The sequence below is a fragment of the Orbicella franksi genome, chromosome 4 (assembly GCF_964199315.1).
Source record: "Orbicella franksi chromosome 4, jaOrbFran1.1, whole genome shotgun sequence".
Lineage (NCBI taxonomy): Eukaryota > Metazoa > Cnidaria > Anthozoa > Scleractinia > Merulinidae > Orbicella > Orbicella franksi.
Window position 1 is genome coordinate 12,014,768 of NC_138148.1, and position 19,470 is coordinate 12,034,237.

Sequence of the window (19,470 nt, forward strand, 5' to 3'; positions counted from 1 at the left end):
TGTCTTGTGGAGATTTCCTTATACCTAGTGTAAGGGAACATTATACGAGTTGACAAAGTAAATTCAACTTGATTGTTCTTTTGCATCATAAATGAAGGAAATGAAGGAAATGAAAGCTCCGGTTGCTGAAAATAATGAGTGCTTCTTACCGAAGAACTTACTTGTAAAGGAAGCCTTAAGTCAGATAAACAGCTGTAAAAGCAGGTATTATTAGCGCGTCTTTGCGCTTCTTTCCGGATTTCTTACAGGTATCATTAACGCATCTTAACGCTTCTTAAGCATTCTGTAAATATATTAATAACGCAGCTTAACGCCGGCTTCTTTATGCATTGTGTAAAGATATTCATAACGTATCTGTACGCTCCTTTACGCATTGCGCAAAGATATCAATAAGCTGCATGCGTGAAATGAGTAATTTCGTGGGATTTACGTGGCCGTGAAATTCCTCGACACTTGGCGTGTCCGAGATCAGAACGTGACGTTTCAAGAAACGTGACGCGTCGGAGATGTTTACTCTGCCGACTACTATTTTATATTCTAGTATTTACAATCTACCTATCGCAGGGCTCTTTTCGAATACCAGCCTGGCCACTGAATGTGAAACCCTTGTTTAAATAAAGTGCTAAAAAAGAACAGCAACGGAACATACCTTACATCTCACCGACCTACGTGGTGGCGCAACTCACCAATTTCGCAAAGCTTGAGAGCGGAATGCCCTAAGATCGGCTGCATGGGAGGACTTGCAACGGGACGCCAAACCCTTTTAACGCTGCCGCGTATGTGATGTAAACCTTGGAAACTTCCTAGGAGGCCTCTGGCCGATCTTATGCTTGTCAAGGCCTTCAACCAATATTTCTTCCAGTCGGGTTGTTAGTAAAATTTCTAAACACGAATGATATAAATTCGTTTTATGGAAAATTTCGTATACAAGAGAATTCGTTTCACTTAGTTTTGTCACGATCCGTGATGAAGACCTTGCTCAGAGGCGCTGAGCTCGCTCTCAGAAAATTGCAAGAACATTTGCTCTACTCGGCTGTTGTTTCTTCAAGCGTTCATCACAAGCGGCAGAAAAATGAAATTCTCTCTCCGCTTTGATGATGATAAGCGTATTCGAGTCTTAAATACGTTATCGTGCCTCCATGGAATCCTGGAGTATTCACGACGCACACAACACGTCACCACTGCGTGAAAGCCAAAATATTCTAGAGTATTCTAGACTCGAATATGTGATTGTGATGCAATAGAATCCTAGAGTATTCAAGCCGTACACAGCACGTGACGTACACCTGGAATATTCGTGTCGAATATGGTGGAATACGCTTCGTTCATAATCGTTCGTGGATTTTCGCTAAAGTATACCACACATCCGTCGTACTCCTAGAGTATGATGGCGAACCCTTTGTAAAAAGAATTTTATAAAAGAAGGTAACAGTTCGGGCGCATAGCATTCTCCTGGAAGCAAAATTTAGACCGTGAATTCAAAGTATGTGCGATCTGCGCGTGTATACGTTTATCCTCGAATACGTGATCTTGACGCCAAAGCTATAGAATTCTAGAGTATTCATGGCGTGTACAACCGTGACGTGGACCAGGAAAATTCTTATCGAATATGGGCATACGGCAGGAGCACGACCGTGTATTCGTTCGTTGACCAGAACAATTGTACTAAGCAGCACTAAGAATCGCGACCTCTGGGCTGGTCCAGCACCGGAAAACTGCGATTCACGGACGTTCCTCAAATCTGACAGATCTGATTGGCTGAGAATACGAAACGAAAACTCTGCGCATGCTCAGAAAATCGGCTCAGACCAGAGGTCGCGATTCTTTTTGCTGACTAAAAGGAGCGCGGCCTCTGGAAACGGGATGTAAGTACCAGTGTTTGGTGAAGTTCCTGCATGTTTGGAATAAGAAGATATCCGGTCCGTACTGCGTACTCTCGCGAGTTTGTTTGTTGACGTAAATTCAAAGTTCCCAGTCAACTCTGATTAAAGATGCATAGCTTTATGCTTTTTTCTCTCTGATATCACTAGATGAAACAATTTCGGAGCTGTAACAATCAATCTGTTAGGAAAAGAATTTGAATGCCCCAAAGATAAGGCAATCGCTCCGAAACGAATAACATCAATTCGCATTCCATCGAGTGAGACCCGCAAACTTTGGGATACTGTAACATACCGATTGTAAGCCCTGCGCTTCTTTAACTTCGTAAGGGGTTTTGGGATAGTCTTATAAACAGAGGGGCTTATTTCAGAGGGGGCTTATAAGCAGAATGAAAAAAAAAAATGTTTTGAAATGAGCTACAGCTTTGCTGTTCGAAATACGATTTTTATAGACTGGTTTTTAAGTCATCTCTTATACGTATTGTGACCCTTTGAGAAAATATCTGTCAGTCCCGCTGGCTAAGAGGAGAATATTAATTGAAATATTATCTTACTGCCTAACATTAAAATTAACATTTCCAGACGAAAAAGACAATCAGTATCATTTATTTTCAGTTTGAAATCTCAATGAGTGCAATTAGTTCTCCAAATACGTGCAAGCTTAAAAGAACTCAAGTAATTAATGATCGAATTCCTTCTTGTTAGTGGGTCAATGGAGAAAACGAGTTACAATTACTCCGTTATTTGTGACTTCTTTGTCTTCTCTTGCTCTTAATTATGAAGACTCGTTACGGCGGTCTGGCATTTCATGGTCGTCAGTGGACGAACTGCCAGACGATGGCCCGACAGAGCGACCGGCAAGAGCGAATATTTTCTTGTACTCTGCTCGGAAAGTGCTATTCATGGCACCATAGATGAGGGGGTTGATGGCACTACTCAAGAACCACAGGCGAGTGGCGAAGATGAACACCTGAAACGAGACAAGAAAAATTCGTTTAAGTTATAATCCAATCAGGCTAAGCAAGGAGTCAATCGAATCGTCGTATAAACTCGCTTACAATCAGAGTACGATATGAGTGAGCCGAGAAAATTACGTCATTGTCATTGGCTGAGATGGGTCTAATAGATCACTTTCGATATATTCAGCTTGGCAGCGAGGCCTAGAGGACAGCTTCTACTCTCGGTATGTTTTAATACATTTCGAAACTTTAAAAGGAGTTTAAATAAGAGACGGATGTCCCCTGCACAAACAATAACAACTGAGAGAACGGCAGAGATATGAGTCGACAAACGAGTGCAAAGCAAACAAATGCCCAAACACAAGCTAGGCAAGCGAGCAAACAGATGGTCGAAAGTGCAGGCAGATGCTTGCTGCCCAAGTAGCAAAAGCAGTTGAAGCAGCAACGGCAACAACGCCAACGGCAACATCGATTAAAAAGCGACTTAATATTCAACCTATGAATCTCGCGAGAGTTAGATTCATTCAGTTTTTCTATACTGTCAGAAATATCCCAAACAGAATATGTAAGACAGCGTCAAAATTCGAAAAAGAAATTTTGAAAATTGGCCGTCGTATATTTCACGTCTACAACTCGATAAAGTTAGAATTGATAGCATAACTATCGATAGCTCTGATATTGCTCCGCAATCTCCCGTTAGGAATCTGGGCCGGGTGTGTGGTCAGATTATAAACTATCGATGGGTGACCACATTACCAAAACAAGTTCGGTTGAGATCTATTATTTGTACAATATTAGAAGGATTAGGAAATAACTTAGCAAAGAATGTACATGAAGACTGATAGATGCGTTCATTTCTAGTCGTATCGACTTCTGCAATAGCCTATTATATGGGCCATCGGCATGTCAGCTACTATACAGAAATTACAGAGAGTTTAGAACTCAGCTGCTCGTCTTGTGTTCGAAGAAAGCAAATTCTGTTATATTACAGCTCTATTGAAATCCCTGCATTGGTTTCCTGTAAAGTATCGCATCGATTTTAAGGTTTTATTGCTAACCTTTGAGGCTATCCATGGATTTGCTCCGCCATACATTTCCGAGCTTATATCTGTTAAAGACGCCAATGATAGATATAGTTTAAGATCAAATAATGGTATACTTCTAAACTATCCAACATGCAAGTCTTTTACTATAAAAGTACAATGTAGCATGTTTTACGAAGTACACACGGGTACCATCCCCAACCAGCCCCCCTTCCTGCAACGCTAATTGATTAATTGAAATTAATTAATTAAACGAACATTAAAATTTACACCTTATTGTGTTAGGACAATATTGCCTTAGCGAACAGCAGCCCCCTAAACCATCTCAACAGTGCACTCTGCACTAAACATTGAATTTTTATTACTCTTATATTTTACAACAGGCCTTAGTGTATATTCGATTGAAGACGACCCACCTCCTCTAATTCGTGGGATGAAAACGAAGTTGTGGCTGCTGGACACTAACACTCTATTCCAGGAGGAACAACTGCACTTTAAATTCACCAACCATAGCCATGCAGTTATTTCACCCAAAATTTCAGTAAACAAGGAAACTTTAGAGATGGTAAGTGTACTTTATTTTCTTTTTGGTGTAATGTTTGTTTATAACTGTTTTTCGGGGTATCTTAATATCAAACATGTACTAACACAAGTCTATTTCTCGCAAAATCTCTCCTTACGGGCTGAAAAATAATAAAGATGGCCCCCGAATCGACATTTCACATAATGGTGTCATTAATTAGTCTGGTAACTGAATATAACTAAGAAAACAGCTTAGAGTGTTCCACTGTTAAGAGCATCAACAGGAGCCCGTCATCAGTCACGGCTCCTAACATCAATAATTGTCAGATCTAAGACTATTCATCTTTTTCTCGGCTCGTGAGCGGGCGGAATTCAACAAATCCTGCAATCCGATTGGTTCCTGGAGCGGGCGGAATTTTCTCATCCGGACCGCCGCAGCGGGCGGAATCCATCAAGTTGATCTATTTTCGTAAATGAATTAGCAGTAATCGTCATCTTTCGCCCTTTTTACACTTTCACAGACAATTAATCAACGCCAGTTTATCCCTATTCACCTTTCACCATGTCAAGGAAAGTCACTGTAAGTAAATTCAATTGAGTTTTCTCAAGTTGTGAGAGTTTGTTTGGCTGTTCGGTAGCTCGGCGCTGTGATGGCGCGTAATCCTCTGTCTCTCTCTGTACAATTTTAAGTAAGAAATAAGTCAATTTCAGTCGAGTTTACCTCTCCGATCGTTGCCGCATTTGAGAGAATTTCTGTGGAATACACTTCACGAATTTCCTCGCTATCTGCCACTCAATTTACGGTAGAAAAGTCTGATTTCGAGTGATTCGCAACGACTGGCCGAAATTGTTTTTGTAGTAGAACTTAAAACTTTGCACGAAATTTCACACCGGAAAAACACTTTTAGAGGACTTAAATGGTGAACTAAATGCAACTAACATAAAGTAGTTCGGTATAAATCCGTTCTTTAATACATCTTTCTTTGTCTAGTATCTGAGTTACTCGCTCGTCCGCTCTTTAGATTTTTTACCAATAGTTTGTAGAGTCTGTAGACGGCGCGTAAGCCAATTCAATGACAAAGCTGCGTAAACAAACCCACTTGTAAGCCAATTTACCGCAAAAAAAAACAGATAAACATGTTATTGTCCGGCTTAGGGTCGGTCCGTATGGTGAAAAACTGTGACCTCGGGCTTGAAAATGCTGCTCTCGGCCTGCGGCCTCGGGCAGCATTTTCAAGACCTCAGTCACAGTTTTTCCCTATACGGACCTCCCAGCCGGCCAATAACATATATGTATTTGAGTAGCACAATCAAAGAAAGGAAAGGGAGACATGGGAAGATTGAAGTGAGATTTTGCAACTAGAGGGGCATGCAGAGCCTACCAAGACGAACTGGTTTATGTAGATAGCAACCCAGAACAAGACAATATAATCATCTCCAACAACTGCACGAGAAATAAGTGTTTTGCTCTATAAGTAATTCACTGGCTTACCTTAGTACTGAGGGTGGTAAAGGGGGGAGGGGAGGGAGGTATAGATCACGTTTCACGGAAAATAAAGCAGCCCTTTCACAATTCACGAAAAATACAACATTGGCAATTTACGCTTCACGGAAAATAAAAGAGAACGTTTTGGAAAATCACGGTTCACAGCGACTATGGAAATCACGATTCACGAGGAAAAAGATGGCTATTTCACATTTCACAGGAAATAAAAAGGGCCGATCACGGGTCACGAAAATACCCTTCACCACCCTCAATACTACTTCATAGACCTCTTAAATTTTCCCAACGTGAAAAGAGGAATTCAACTGAGCTTGCGTAATGTTGGCATAAAGGTAGTGTATTTCGATTGTCACAGCTTTTCGTCACGTTTTACATTTTGTTAAGGGAAGCTTTACGCTGCTTTTAAGCTTTAAAATAGTCAAGATTAAAGAGACTTATTTAGTTCTCTAAGGAGTCTTAAAGTACCGCGTAAAGCTGGTGTAAAGAAGTGATGTACGCTGGACGCGTACGTATACGTGTAAATATAGTGTGTAGGCGTCTGTAGGCCAAGTTTACCCTTGACATAAAGTCAACCCTAGTATGCTAGGTAACATAATGAACGGCTTTCAGTTTGTGTATTCCTAAATGTGAGAATTCAAATCTCAATTTATTGAGAGTGACAAAAAGGTAAAACTGATTATTAAACTTTTTTCTCCCTTAGAAGCTAGATTAAAAAGTCGTTTCGATCCGTGGGATCCGTGGGATCCGTGGGAGACAGTGAATTAATCAATACGCCGCTGTGTTCAGACTCTACTTTATTTTCAAAACATCGCATTAAACGAATAAACATTTTTTTATTATTATTTTAACACTCACACATACACACACTACTTAAAATGCAACATTACCTACATTAAGATAGCCACAGGAAAATCATACTACATTACATTACATCATTCCTTACGCACATTACGGTACTTACACTACACTTAAAGTGCACCTAACCCCCAAATTTTTTTTCGCTAAAACGAATCCAGACTTGATTTGAAGCATTTGGGCGAAGAAATTTTTGAATTTGGTTGAATCCTCGATTTTCTATTCCCTTTCAAAGTCGCGCTTGAAGTGTTTCACGACCGCGTTTTAGGGAGTCTGGGGCGGCGGTACCTGATGACCTCTACCCAGGAACCAAACACAATAGCGCCTTAGTCAACTCTCTGTATTTGCTCGAGAAAATGGAATACAAAAATAATCGTTCCGATGTATTTTGGGACTAAAACGTCCAAGTTTTGTCCCAGAATCATTTCTTTTTCGTCACTGGAGTCAGAGTTAAGTTTCGATTCGGAAGACTCCGAAATAAACTTCGATCGAGCACGTTCGACAACTGTGAACTCACTGCTTAGAGCTTTGAGAGCAATTTACAATATTTCAAGCGACGAATGGGAAGACTTCTTTGCGGACGAGCGGCTTGTATATCAGGAATGGAAAGCTAGATACGAAGTGGAGGAGCAGGCAAACGAAAAGCAGGAAAGAAAACTCAAGGACTGCTTTGGATGGTAATTTCGTCAACTAATTGGCATAGGATTCCCACGCGTGTTTATAGCCCGTTTACATTTGTCCTTAGCGAGAATGTATTTTGTCAAGGTGTGATTGTTCTGTTAAATCCAGTTTGTGTTTTACTTTCAGTTGACTGCTTCATGTTTATAAGAGCGACGTACGTGTTGCAGTTTTCGAGACTTGATGACCTCCAAAACATTGGCTTCGATCGATTGAAAATCGTACTTTTGAAGCTGCGGGAAGCAAGGCGGAAGGAAACATTTCATACAATTACCGATTTCACATTGTCACACGTTTTAAGTCGTAACTCCAAATAACCAATGTGAATCAAGTTGTTCTCAAAGTTTGCAGTGAAATTCGTCGGATAAGAAAAAAGGATATAGATCACGTTTCACGGAAAATAAAGCAGCCCTTTCACAATTCACGAAAAATACAACATTGGCAATTTACGCTTCACGGAAAATAAAAGAGAACGTTTTGGAAAATCACGGTTCACAGCGACTATGGAAATCACGATTCACGAGGAAAAAAATGGCTATTTCACATTTCACAGGAAATAAAAAGGGTCGATCACGGGTCACGAAAATACCCTTTACCACCCTCAGTACTACTTCATAGACCTCTTAAATTTTCCCAACGTGAAAAGAGGAATTCAACTGAGCTTGCGTAATGTTGGCATAAAGGTAGTGTATTCCAATTGTCACAGCTTTTCGTCACGTTTTACATTTTGTAAGGGAAGCTTTACGCTGCTTTTAAATAATGTTCCCTAAGCGGTCCGCAGATAATGTTACGCGGTCATATTTTCGACGCTATGGCTGGTTTTCAGTGTCACGCCATCAAAAATAAAAATCGTAACTATTCAATGAATTAAGTCAAGAAGCTGAGATATGAAAGATGATTGATATATAAATAACCTCGCCAAGTTTTAAGTCTGTACGGTTTTTCATCCGCGCGTTATTCGGAAAAGTGTTTCACTCAAAATTATAGAGCTTTGTATGGTGTCGCCATGTTTGTGCCCTTCGGAGGGACACAAACATGGCGGCCATAAAGTAACAGAAACATCTGTCATTGAGTTTTGCCATTGAAACGAAACGTTATTACTCTAGAGCTCCGATACATTGAAATTAATACTTCGTCTAAAGCAAGAACTGTTTAGTTAGTAAAAACTTGAGCAATAACTCATCTTTTGACTCACTCGACAGCCTTATCGAGCCGCCATTTTAATGTCACGCAACACATAAACTTGGAAATTCCGACGTGCTCCATTACATAATGAGGAACCCTGTCGGGTTTAAACGTTGCAAAACGTCAAGTTATTAGAAGGTCTTACATCTGATGAAACTAAAACTTCACAAGGATTGGTAATTTCTTATTTTGGAAATTGATGACGTCACATGAAAACCGGCAATTGCACAGAATCTTTGTCGCACTGCTGATTTCCAAACCTTCGAAAAACTCTGTGAGTCTAACAATTTTGTTATCATGTAATTCTAAAGGATTAATCTTCGTATTTCATCTAAATCGAAAGAGAAATAAGTGTTGGTTAGCGGCTTACAGTTGCGATCTATTTACATATCAGTATAACGCTTCTCGATCATGATCACACAACTTTGCCGGTTATGTTATAAATACTGCGGGATTGGAAGATATAGGTTGTCGGTAGTATTTCTACAAATTGCTGGTTAGCTTTAAGCAGAAAATTTATGAAAATAGCGTTCGAAAGTCTACGGAACAAGTTCCAGTGAGAGTTCTTCAATGGTTCTCACAGATTCAGTTCGCTTGTTTCGGTTCGACAAAATCAACCATCGTTTACGTTTTTATTGCACCATTAGCCGATCACCGTCAGTAAGTTGTACAGTATATCTTTCTTTAAATCTGGAATATTGCTGCAACAGCCGATAGCACTTCTGGAAGGCGTTTCTGTGCACTTTTCGAATGTGTATTGCACCATCCTGAAGGAAATGAGAGGACGTGAGATATCCAACCTTCCTGGGTGGAAGTCACAAGAGCCGCTGGACCCATTCTCCTCAAACTCGGTCGTGAAACAAAATGGCGGTGTTTTGGAGCTATTTTCGAGATTTCGTGGGGGCACAGAAAATCGAGGATTTAACGGAATCCAAAAATTTTTTCGCAGAACTATTTCAAATAACAAGTAGATTCGTTTTAGTGAAAAAACATTTTTGGGGTTAGGTGCACTTGAAAAATGCAATGTTTACAATACTCACTTTGCTGTACTTATATCACTTATATTATGATGCTTTTTCGCCTCTTCACACTCCTGCTGGTGTTGCTATTTTTTCTACGTTGTGTTTTTACATGAAGGTTGATCCTTGTGCTAGGATCATCTTAGAAGGTTCATTTGGTTTACAATTTTCTTCATTCCCGAAAAACAGAAAATGGGAAGCGCCCTGAGTTATTGCTCACACGCCTCTTTCTTGGCGTGGAGGTTTGGTAGGTTGTGTTTGTGTGACAGGCATCATCTAGGTCATTTGATAGAGCTAATTTGCACTGATTTTGACTATTTTCACACTTTTCTACTGCAAAATATTTTAAAATAGTATATACACGCTCGGTGATCATGGTGTTTTAAGCCATTTGATTGGTTCGCTATCTCTCGCTAATTGAGCGTTATTCAATCCCCTACCAAGTGAATAATGAGTGATCAACAATAAAACAGCATTTTGCCTGTGTGTCTCTGAATACTGAGGAGATCCTGAGAATATATAACACGATGCCGTACCAGAGCTACAAAATTCGGCCGAAAAGTTTTCAAAGACGTTCGAGCACTTTCGGACATGTGCTTGGCAATCAGCATCAGTTTCTATTCAACAAAACACCTTCGCAAGCATTTAGCAGAACGTCTTTGTACTAGAAAGCCTCCAGTTGTGCAAATGGTATTTCAGATGGATCCATCTCCAACTGCTCTTAACACTTTCATTATAAGTGAATTTTAAAACTTTCATTGAACGGTGAAAATGTCTTGCAAGCAGACTTTCAATTAAGATTGTTGATTTTAACGGTATCAAAGGGCCATTTTGCTGGACTGTGTCAAGGTTTTCTCGATAATTTGCTATGTTTGAAGATTCTGTAAATAGTTTCGCGCATGCTTCGTGCCGCTTTCATGTTTTCCATTGGGAGGTCACTTAAATCGACTTTCAATGGTTTCCTTCTGGAGATCGTCTGTTGTTGAGATCACCTCGTGTGTAAATACTAAAACAATTATTCTCTGAAATCGAGGTAAATAGCGGCAGAAAATTTACAGAGTGCAGTTTCTAGTCTTAAACAAATTTACAGGAGCTTGTTTTACTCCAAATAACATTCGGTATAGCTCCTTTTCATAACGAGCTTTAAAAAGTTTCGCAAAAAGATTTTGACAACCACAGACTTTTCGACATAACAAGCGAAGCTAACTTCTTGTCATCAACCCTGCAAAATTTTGACAAAATTTTGAGCTTAAGAAACAAACGGTCGAAAACAAAGAAAGCTTTGACACTTTCAAGGTAAGTGGAACGTTGATTTGCCACTTATGTTTTTAAACCAATTTCTAAAACTTAAATATAGAACTACTTTTCTTGTAAGTAATGTAGTCCGCAGAAACCTCCACAGCTGTAGAAATTGTGAACTGTCGTTGAATATGGCGGCCTGACAATTAGTTCAAGGAAATCACACGACCGGTGTTTATTTTACAACAATAAAGCCTTTCCATACTGCCTATGTCTCAAAACCCCACAGGTGTATCTTCAAATATCTCAGGTATTTGCCAGTTTGACTTTGCTTTTGGTCCACCAGTTTTTTTTTTTTTTTTTTTTGATCTACCTTTTGAATGAAGAAAACTTCTTCTTTGCAGTGGAATGGAGATTTTTCCGCTTTCTTTCACTTCTTCTTGCTGCACCTTACCCACCGCTTTCACATCTTTGGTTATTTCCTCCGATATGTTGCATTTTAAGCGATGACGTAATCGCTTTATGCCGGCATGCATGCATTCCTTTGGATAGTGATTTCGCATAGTTTGTCGCGCTTATGTCCGTGCGCTTATGGCGCGCACTTTTTATCCCCCTTGGAATCGAAATGCACTCTGGGAGTTCCTTTGCTGCTTTCCTTTGCTGTTTGTAGGTTCAGCGGAGTGCTTTTAATTGGAGCTTTTGAAAGAAGATTTAGGGGTGGATTTTGGTTTAAACAGTAAAGGATAAATTTGCTTTCACGGGCAAACTCATATTAAGAACATATCCTCCATACATGCAAGTTTAGATAGAAAAGTAAGTCGCACAGGCAATAGGTGAAGGCTTTGCGGCTTTCCTTTGCTGTTTGTAGTATCAGCAGACTGCTTTTAATCGATATGACAAGTATACAGTTAAAACAACAAATTAATTTCCGGTGAGGTAATTAGTGTTGCCAAATATTTTTAAAGATAATAAGGTTTCGATTTCAGATAGAGTAACATTCCTTTGCGGGTTTCCTTTGCTGCTATTCTTTGCTGTTTGTAGAATCAGCGGAGTGCTTTGCCAGTCTTGAAGTGAATTGAATGAGCATTGTATAAGCACTGAAATATACAGTTTACAGTAGTGATAATGAAGTCAGGGTACGATTCATTTGCAGTTTTCAGTTTTTTATGAAGTTTTGGAAATGTGCTGTTTTATATTTTCTGTCCACGAAAGAGTGGTTGTGATTAAACAATCGATAGTCGTTTTGTCAGGGTAAAGACAATACGAATGTTCATTGATGACAAGTATACGGTTAACAACAAATTAATTTTCTGTGAGGTAATTAGCGTTGCCAAATATCTTTAAAGATAACAAGGTGTCGATTTCAGAGAGAGAAACTTGTACTTTGCGGCTTTCCTTTGCTGTTTGTAGGATCAGCGGAGTGCTTTTAATTTCAGCTTTTAAACGAAGATTTGGGGGTGGATTTTGGTTTATACAGTGTCGGATAAATTTGCGCTCACGAGCAAACTCATAATAACATATCTTCGATACATGCAATTTTAGATAGACAAAGGGGTCGCACACGCGATATGACAAGTGAAGAGAAAATGATTTTCTCTTGGACAAGTATATGGTTAAAACAACAAATTAATTTACGGTGAGGTAATTAGCTTTGCAAAATATCTTTAAAGATAATAAGGTGTTGATTTCAGAGAGAGGAACTTTTCAGCGGAGTGCTTTTTATTTGGGTTGGTACATTTCGCTGATCCCTAGCACATGGACTAACAAGATGGACCTGGTACATGAACTACTTGAATGAACCACCAATGGACTACCCTAAATGTAAACGCCTAAAATTTCTAACCCAAAAGTTTAAGAATCAGTTTGTCTGCTCATGTTCCAATCTTCTAGGAACAATTTTTAATGGTCATCGCTTCTGCATGCATTGCGTGCCGTTTATTTCCTGTTGTTAACGCTATTAGTCAACTTGGACTGAATGGTTTCTAGATTTTTGCGTACACACTCTGCAATTACAGAAATTTCGCTAACCAAAAAACTGGGTTTCCTCTTCTTCTCGACCGACGTCACCTCAACTTTCCTCCAGTTTTCTTCCTTTTCCTCCGCGCGCCGGCCGCGCAGGAATATTTTAACGCCAAATTTTTGAAACCTGGTCAAACTGGTTGTTATGATCACTAATCCAGGATTAGTTAATAGAGGAATAAATCTGATTCCAGGACGGTTCTTTTATTCCTAGATTAATTATCCTACAGACACAAATTTAATCGCTGTTTAACCGCTAATCGAGGATTGGCTTAGACTGCTTTCGAACAACCAGGGCCTGGTATCCAGCAAAAGCAAATGGAATAATTTGTTTATCAAACTTTTCAATCGAAAGATAATGTGGTCACGTGACCGATAATTTATAATCTTTTAGTCACAGCTAAATAAATTTTGTAGCTGGAAAGAGCGTATTTTAAGGAAATGAAACAAATTGAAGGCTTTTAATGCATTGTGATAGCTTTTGATTACTGCTACTTTAGAGGGAGCAAGAGAAATAAATAACTTCATGTTCTTCTTACACCATTTATATTTTTTTTCTTTCAGATGCGAAAATGTCTTCCCTGGAAAAAGCTGTACGACAATAATGGCAAAAGACAAGGGGAAAGAGGGTGCAAACCTTAATACAGCACCACTATTGAATTTCACACTTTCAATACTTTTTCAACACTTTTTTTTTGTCACTAGAATTTTGTCTACTTTTCACTCGAACCGAAAAGCATTTTTCTTTCTGAAAAAATGGTGAACTTCGTCGTAAATTTTTCGTAGATTGGTAAAGGAGAAGTGCCTTGATCATCGCTCGAGAACAAAGGCACCATGTTTTACTTGCATTAAAATTATGTCACTTATTTCTACAAAAAGTAATTGTTTTTGCATTACTGCACTGCACGATTAATGCCTAAAAAATCTCCCGCCACTTTTTGATCCCAATAGAAGATTTAGAAGTAGAACCAAAACAAATCGCAGCTTGCTCACGGCGCAAGTTTTACTGAGCTTTGTGTCAGCTACACGTATTTACCACGAGTCTTATCTTGTTATCTGTAATTAATGCTACATGTAGAAAATACAAGTACCCAAAATAATTGAGCTACTGTGTGATTCTACTTCTCAATTTTTCTACTGTTTAGCGATACGTTTTAATTTTACATCTTCTAAGCCGTTATCACTCTCTTCCTGATTTCCGGAATTCCTAGGCATTTGGCCTTAACGAGCAAAAACGCCGGCAAAATTGAACCTCTATTTTAAATTCGATCATTATATAATCACCTCTATCGCTGACTCGTATCTTCAAAACCGGTGTCGACCTTCATTCCATTGGCTTTAGAGCAGACCTCTGACTGATGATGTTGGTACCAAAAGTTTTTCAGAATAAATAAATCGTCATTAATACCAATATCCATGGTCATGGTGTTTGTAAGTAGTGCACCTCCGGAGAGACCAAGTTCTTACTTTCGTATACCCTTAGCCTTTTCGTGCATGAGACGGGGCATTACAGCAATTCTTCGTTTTTGATAGCTTTTTGTGTCCGCTTTGAGAATTTTGTCTTTTAAATTTTAGGTACATGACCTGGAGCCTCTTTTTGTACAGTTCTCATGAGTCAACTATTCCCTTTTTCGAAAACAATAGCAGCAACAAAATAACCACAGGATTTCTTGAAAACTTAACGAAATGTTATTGTTATAGTATCGTTATTGCTATTGCTAGGGTTATCATCGAATGTCTTACATAGTTAGCTCGTCATTCATCGTGTGGCAACCAGCAATACATTGTCCGAACTATATTTGATTGGGCGTTTTGAAATGGGAGCCTAAAAAGTCCTTGAGTACACCTGGGGAGCACTTAAAAACAAAAAAGTACAGGAGAAGCATGATTCACAATTTTAGTATGGGAGGTCACGGGCTTCTAACTTTATACCTTTTCGGGTCAAATTAAACAAAAATCAAATTAGGCACAAATCCGATTTTCAAACTAAAAAGAATTATCATTTCTGTTGTTTAACGCCGCTCTCGACACCAGCATTTTAGGCGAGTAAATGCCAGACATTTTCTGCCAGTAGCTGTTGCAAACAACAGAGAAATCTCTAATTGACCTTCATTTAGCCCTATTCAGACCTGGGGAGGGAAGCCAAAAGGAACGGGGCTGACATAAACTGTTAAACAAAACGTTTTCAATATTAAAGCAAACGCGGCTTAACTTGTACCATTTTATCAGAAATTCATTTGGGAACAACTTCGCCTGGTATGTTATTGTTCGTGGAGCTTCATGTTTCCATGGCAACCGTACTTACAAGCATGTGCTTCCAAATTTGGAAATTTCTTTTCACTAACAAAATACAACCTTCATGTCGCTGTTTTTCTTTTTTAATGACTTTTAGCATTTTTATTGCTGATTTTGATTACTTTGGACTCATTTTAATGGTTTACGGACACGATTTTGGAGAAATTAAGGAATCCGAGATGACGGCAGTTTGGACGGCATGACGCAATTATCACTTTACGTGATATTAAAATTCCATGTTGCTTATGTCAAGGAAGACATTTTTGGACGTACTATATACTCTCTTAGCCTCGTTATTATTGCTTTTAAACATTCTGGAAGTTTCGAGGAAAAGGGAGAATCCCCGCATCCGTCGTAAATTATGAAATTATAATAAGGTTTACTATAAATTGATTCGTCAAATAATCTAAAAGACGATTGAAATAGGTCATATTCATATTCTCGGTATTGGACTGGAACTAGCTTGCAACTGAGGCTAACGCATGGAGCCTATTGTGTTGCAAATCGGGAATAAATCTCTTTGTAATGATATTCCCCTGCACGAGCCTTCATTGCAAGCTAGTTCCAGTCCAATACCGAGAATACGAATTTGGTCTACTGATCGCAACTTCTCTGTGTGACCATTTCGAACGCTAGTAACACCTATAAGGACCATGTGCAACCACTTTCATTTCCAAAATACTGACATTTTGCTTGTCAAATCGCTGAAGTTGAATTCTCTCGCTCTAACGGCGCCCCAATGTGGACGATCGCGATCATGTGTTATTCTTTACAAGCGAATTTGCACGTGGATTGAGTCTCAGAAACGAAAAAAGCTCCGAGACTTCTTGTAGATGTAATTTTGGAGACAAAAAAATTACACCACTAATTATCAGCTGTCAAGCCGCTCTTGTCGACCTGTTTAACATATAACTGATGTTAATGAAGTTAAGGTGTCTCGATACAGTGCGAGAAATCACGCAATAAAATGTTAACAAACATGGCGTCCAAATTTGTAAAGTTTGTTTTATGCGACAGTTACGTGAATCTCCTCCTATTTCAAAACATTTTCCGACTAAATAGAAAACCCGGCCTTTCTCTGCGTGATATATCGGCTATATAGGTATGACCAGCGTTAGAGGGACATTTTAGTCGGAAGTAGAGTATCGATTTTGGTCATTTTGGGCTCAAACTGGGTATGGTTTTTGCACTGTAGTTTTGAATAAGGTATGTTTTTTTAGAAGAAGCTACTTTTTCCATCATTATCGATAAGACCAGCAACTAAAGCCATTCACAATACCATTCACATCTTTCCTACGGCAGGTCTGAAACAGGGTATTAATTTAAGGGTCAGGCCATAAATAGGTTAGAAAAATCGCAGACTTAGGTCTTAAATAGGGTAAGTGCTTTGGGAAGAGGGCTGCATAGCCCCGCCAAATTTTTCAGAAATTCAAAGTATTGTGCGTGAGGCTAAATAAAGCTAAGAGGTCGGGAAGTCCTTGATTCGAATGGATGCGGCACTCTACGTTTCGTTTTCAGTGACGCAGCATATTTTTCTTTTCAAAAAGGACGCCTCATGTGTGACGACAGTTGTGCAATTATTCCTCCACTTTCGCTTGAATATTATGAAGCTAAAATACAAATGCTATCGGTGTTTTCATGGAAAATGCCGCGGTATGTCGAAATACAAATTTTCTTATTTTTAAAAGCGCGCTCTAAGAAGTAACGCTACTGGAATTGTGGCGGAAAGATATTAAGAAAACCTCATAAATAAATCCATATTGTGCCTATTTTGCAATATACCAACGTTAATTAAATTACAATATGATGAATTAGTTACCTTCCTCAGTATATCGTATCTGTAGTATCGCCCAAACGCTCCAAGTGGGTGTTCTTTTCCCGTAAACAGTCACAGAAAAGGTGCGGGATTGTTATTCCTGACGAGTGTTCTTATTGACCAAAATTATGTCGCCGTAGTTGTGATCTTAATCACATTTAAATCAAGCACGGAAACAAATATCTTCGTTTCTCTAGAATACATCGTTTCAGTAAGACTTAGGAACATTTAAGTTGCCAATTATTTCGACCTGCGTGACATTTTAATTTCCTTTTCTTTCCGTGTCAGGAAATAAAATTTAGTTTCGAGAAGTTATTTTTGCTGAACATGTTTACCTTGTGAATTACAAGCGTTTACCCTGCTAACATTCATACTCACCGTGTCAATAAATCACTCTGAAACGGAAAACAGTACCACTTCTTTGTGGAACTAAACAAAACTAACATCCATCGGCTTAAAATATCGCATTGGTGGACAAATCGCGTGGTGTGGCGGTGTCTCTACTTCGAAAATATATTTCTTTTTCACTATCACTATCAAGTCCAGTCCGCAGTTTTCTTGTGTAAGATAATACCAAGAAACGAGAGTTTCACTGAAATGTTGCAAATGACACATTTTGTTGCGATGCACCGAGTTTTGGCTGAAATTTTTCCGCCGTACTTATTTACATTAACAATTACGAACTTTTCTCTGATTGGATATTACTAATCACTATGTAAATAGTTCACCCCTAGACTGAAAACAATACCGTTTCGTTTCTGAGGAAACGAAACAAGAAGCAAACACCAGTGCCTTAAACTATGGTGTGAGGCAAGTAGAATATACAAGAAAAAACATTGTATGTTTGATCTCGAGTAAATTGCAAAAACACTTGAAACTATACTTTTTGGGTCGCCATAACAAAGAAAGCTACAGTTAACACCATTTTGCTGCTATTTTTTCAAATAGTATCAAAATTTGTCTTGAAGTTACGTTTTGAAGCCTTGAGGTTTTGTTGGTTTTTTTTCCGTGATTTCAAGAACGATATACTTTTTCATAAGGTCACTCCCATTATAATTTTCGGGTAATTTTCGATTTATAGTGCTTCTTACTCTAGATCAAACAAAAAGAATTTTTTAATTCCTATATATTCTACTTGCCATACACCATAGTTTAAGCAGTGGTATTCGCCTCTTCATATCACATCTGGTTCGCGCAAAATTCATGTTTCACCGATTTTCAATTTTTTGGTTCATCGTGTCCATGGAAATATATATGGATTGCCTTAAGAAATATATGATCCCAAACCTCAATCCATTTCAAATCACTGGTTTAAATAGGCCGATTTCGATATATTAAAATTAGGCCTAAAACAGTAGACCTCAGCTCGAGGCTAAGGGGAATAAACCGCACAAACTCTGTAGCTCTATAGTTATTCCCCGCAGCCTCGTGCTGAGGTCTATTGTCTTAGGCTGAACTTTAATACCGTAAACTTCCAATAGTAACGACCCCCCGAAAGTAGCGACCTCCCGAAAATAACGTGAAAAAATCGTTGCTCCTAGTAAATCCCGAAAGAAGCAATCCCCCGAAAGTAGCGACCCGCCCCCGCCCCCGCCCCCGCCCCCGAAAGTATAGTGACCCTCTCAAAAGAAGCGAGCACAGCTCCACGCCAACTCCACCTACCCGCCAAAAATAACAAGGCCAAGGTTTAATAAAACGGTACATTTATTTCTCCAATCAATAGTCAAGTGCGCAGAAAAATGAACTTTTCTTCGCATTAAAAAAAAAAAACGCTTCCTGTGATTTTCAACAGGAACTAGGTAATAACGGAAACGTTTCGGCTTCAAAACAAAAAACAAAAAACCAAAAAAAAAAACTGAAAAATCGGCTGAGTCCCCCATGTGTAAGTCCTGTCAAAGCAGGAGTGTGTCTGAAGGTGTGTGGGTGCAAAGAGCATAAGGAAGAGGAATAGAGATTCCTTGTTTCTATGATGTCACTATGAAAAAAGGAAGGTGATCAGAGGGCTCAGAAAAGAACTACAACAGACAACGCGGTGTAGACATGTACACATGTAGAGGCCACCCATAGGTTAGTAACGTGAAACTGGAACAATGATGAATTTTACCTAGTTTGGAGAGAAATGCTTTGTTATGAATTGCCATCTTTTATTTCGTAAAAATGCTCACTTGTACCAACTTTATATAACGTTACTTGCTCCCAGAAAGCAACGACCCTCCGACAGTACCGATCCCCCGAAAGTAACGACCCCCCGAAAGTAAGGACTTTCCGAAAGCGGCGAACCCACGAAAGCAACGACCCCCTGAAAGTAACGACCCTCCCGAACGTAACGACCCCCCGAAAGTAGCGATCCCCCGAAAGTAGCGACCCCCAAAGACTACTAATTCCGAAAATAACGAGGCTCGTTACTACAGGAAGTTTAGGGTATATCGAAATTGGCCTATTTTCACATCGATCTG

General features: G+C 39.2%; 1 protein-coding gene, 1 long non-coding RNA gene and 1 pseudogene across 3 annotated transcripts in view; 2 read left to right on the forward strand and 1 right to left on the reverse strand.

Moving 5' to 3' along the window:
• Positions 1-19,470, forward strand: part of LOC145484635 (uncharacterized) — a 198,198-nt pseudogene that overhangs the window by 58,114 nt on the left and 120,614 nt on the right. The gene's annotated exons all lie outside the window — the stretch shown is intronic.
• On the forward strand, positions 530-14,198 carry LOC145484667 (uncharacterized). The gene is made up of 2 exons (XR_014049051.1): positions 530-4,447; positions 13,468-14,198. It is a non-coding gene; the product is annotated as an uncharacterized LOC145484667 (long non-coding RNA).
• LOC145484615 (uncharacterized) overlaps positions 14,210-19,470 on the reverse strand; it is an 86,852-nt gene continuing 81,591 nt past the window's right edge. The window contains exon 3 of the transcript XR_014049039.1: positions 14,210-15,795. The gene's annotated coding sequence lies outside the window, so the exon portion shown is untranslated. The remainder of the gene's footprint in view (positions 15,796-19,470) is intronic.